Source organism: Sciurus carolinensis, chromosome X (genome assembly GCF_902686445.1).
Source record: "Sciurus carolinensis chromosome X, mSciCar1.2, whole genome shotgun sequence".
In the NCBI taxonomy this organism is placed as follows: domain Eukaryota; kingdom Metazoa; phylum Chordata; class Mammalia; order Rodentia; family Sciuridae; genus Sciurus; species Sciurus carolinensis.
The window spans coordinates 101,804,599-101,808,041 of NC_062232.1; positions in this window are offsets into that span (position 1 = coordinate 101,804,599).

A 3,443-nucleotide genomic window follows, 5' to 3' on the forward strand; every position below is an offset into this window, starting at 1 on the left:
AGTCCAATATGTCATCTTACTCCTATATTTTCAATTTTTCCTCTCCATTGCATTTCTCAGAGCCTATACATATGCTGTAATCTCTTTCGGCTTAAAAAAATTTTTTTCCACAACCCCTTTCAACCACTTTAACCTACCCCTCTTCATAGCTAATCCATTATTTTGTTCTTCCCTGATATGTTCCTTCTTTATACGTCTTTATCACCAACCCATTCCTTAACATACCACATTCTGGCTTCCATTTTAAGAGTTTACTGAAACTGCCAAAGGTTACCGATTCCATAGACACTTAAAAGTCTTTGTCTTTAGTAACTTCTGCAGCATGTGAAGTTATTTATCCATGTATCCTGGAAGTGTTTTTCTTCTTTGGCTTCCATGACACTACTGTATATAGATTTTCTATTCTTTAAATAGATTTTCCTCAGTTTCTTTTATGAGTTTCTATTTTTTACTTATTCTTAATATTGATGCTTCTTTGTATTCCGTACTGTACATAGGGAATATATGTAAAGTGAGAAAATTGGAGACCAATCCTATATAGGCACGGAAATTGAATAACTACCTATATCTAAAATATATATCTATAATTGAAACACTTATCCCAAGGTTCAAGATTATCTCTCTCCAACTGACTATTTTTCTCAGATATCATATAGACATATTAAAAACTGAGCACAAATTTTCCTCACTAAATCTATTTCTATCTTGTCAGATGGAATTCAACACCACTCAAATTTGTAATTTTTGTCTTCAAATCAGTATTTCACTTCCTACATGAATTGGTTTTTAGGTCGCAGATTATTGCTGTCCCTCCTTATTATCTCTTGTATCTGTTCTCACCCCTCCAACTGCAGTACAATAGTCCCCCTTTACACAAGGATGGATTCCAAGACACCCAGTTGGATGCCTGAAACTGCAGATAGTACCAAACCCCCTACATACTGTGTTTTCCCCCTATACATATAAACACAAATTTAATGCCTTTTCCATCTTAATGAAGCACTTATTCTTCACTATGGCTATATCTTTGGTAGTTTGAGAAACAACAGCAAAAATAGCCAAATTTTTTTCATTCTGCAAAATTACACAGATAGAAGACTCATTCTTACTGTAGATCTTAACAACCTCAGCATATGTTTTTTTCTTTCCTTATTCAATTGATAATTTTTATTTTTTCACATGAAGGAAGTACTTCACAGATTTTCTTTGGCATATCTGACTTGTCAGCATCACTAGTCTTATGCTTTTGGACTTTTAAGTAAAATAAGGGTTATTTGAACACAAATATGCAATATCTGGACAGTAGATATGATAATCTAGACAGCTACTAAGTGATTAATGGTTGGATGGCATATACACATGGATTTGTTGGGCAAAGAGATGATTTATGTCCCAGGTGGGATGGAGCAGGATGGCATAAAATTTTATCATGCTACTCAAAGTAGTATGCAATTTAAAACTATGAAGTTTTTTATTTCTGAAGTTTTCCATTTAACATTTTTGGACCAAGGTCGATCACTGGTAACTGAAACCATAAGAAATGAAACCACAAATAAGGGGAGTATTGCTGTGTAGATTAATACAATTAATACAATAGTGTTAAACCAACATATCTTCCTCTGGCATACCTCCCCTTCAGTTCATCTACTACAGAGTTTAAAGAAGAATACTTCTGAAAGTCAAAGTCTGTCTTCCAAAATCTCCTGCTCATAAGACAGTTGTCAAATACTACAATGTCATATATATGATGTGACATTAAAGATTTTGCCATTGCATTCCTGTCTAGCTTTATTTTTTAACATGTTAAAGTAGTATATTACTTTTTCCAATAAATTGCATCCCTATTTCCTATAATATCATTTTGAATCCTTGCCCATTGCTGTAAAACATAATGCTAACTTGTGAAAAGAGTGTAGCATTGTACAGTGAGGTTTGATCATGTGACTTAGTTGAACAATGAGATAAATAGAATTGTATTTTTGATATTTGTAAGCAAAAGTATAACTATCTATTTTATGATTTCTCCATTTTTTTGTTTTTTTCTTTTGCTATGAGAATTCCCTTTTCCCATGATGACCATATTTATCTCATTGAATTCACAAGTTCTTCATCCATAGATTTAACCAATTGCAGATAAAAAATATTTTAAAAAATTAAAAACAACTCTACAAACATAAAAAGAATACAATTAAAAACATTGCAGTATAATGACTGTATATATAACATTTATATTTTATTACATATGTAATCTAGAGATGAGTTAAGTTATAGGGGAGAATTATAGAGTCTCTATGGAAATACTTCACTATTTTATATAAGAGACTTGACTATCCATGGATTTTGGTATCTGATGGGGTACTGGAATCAATCTCCAATGGAGACTGAGAGACTCCTATACTTTAAGCCATCAAGAGTTTGGGATCACTCATAACTACAGCAAAGCTAATTTACCCTTACTTCCTACCATTTTTCTTAAGGCATCATGAGTTTATAGTTTCTGTACCGTGTCATAACCTCCATAACTATGAATTTTTCCCATTTTAGCATTTTCTTTGTAAAGCCTTCTTGATTCCCGTACCCATTTTCTTGCAACCCCAGCCCCACCTCAATTTTAATCCCAATGTTAATAGTGTTCCTGTAACTCTTACTTCCCTTCTCAAGAAGTTAATGTTGACCTCCATCGAATCTATTTACTAACTTGCTTATTAACATGCTTACTAATGGAAAATGCAAGTAATTGTTTTTACTTAAAAAACCTTCAACAGCATATACCCATATTTCCAGATTGCTTATTGTAAATAAGAATGAAATATGAAATTTATAGATTTCTGGGATACTGATGATTGGAGAATAGAAGATAGTTATAGTAGGTTCCCTGTCTGTGTAACAAATAGAATATAAAACCTGAGAAGATTGCTTGCACCATATACATTAATAGACATTTGTAACATTGAAAAAAATGTAACTTACTGAGGGAAAAGGGCATTTTGGAATGTTTTTGTCTGATACTTTGGGCCCTTCCAAAAGTATTTATTACTATATTTGTGCTTGCTTTGTGCTTTTACTTTTGCTGTCAGTAAAATTTGATGTTGAGTTGTATCTGTAATTCTTTTGCATCCACTCTGACAACTCGATTCTTTGTGATACTGCATTATTAATGCCTTTGCCAAATTTAAAAAATAGACCTTAGGAAACATCATCATTATTGTTAATGTATACTCTCATTCATCCATCCAAGTAAAATCTTGTAAACCCACCCAAATTGAGAACTGAAAATTGATTAACCTAACTCCAATATTCTCACTGTCACGCTACCTAAAGTAACTGCTGTCCTTAAACTGTGATCATTAATCTTTTGTTTGTTATAATTTCACATACTCCTATATTTAAACAAATATGTTTACTATAGTATGTTTACTATATTGATTTGTTTTGATATGATA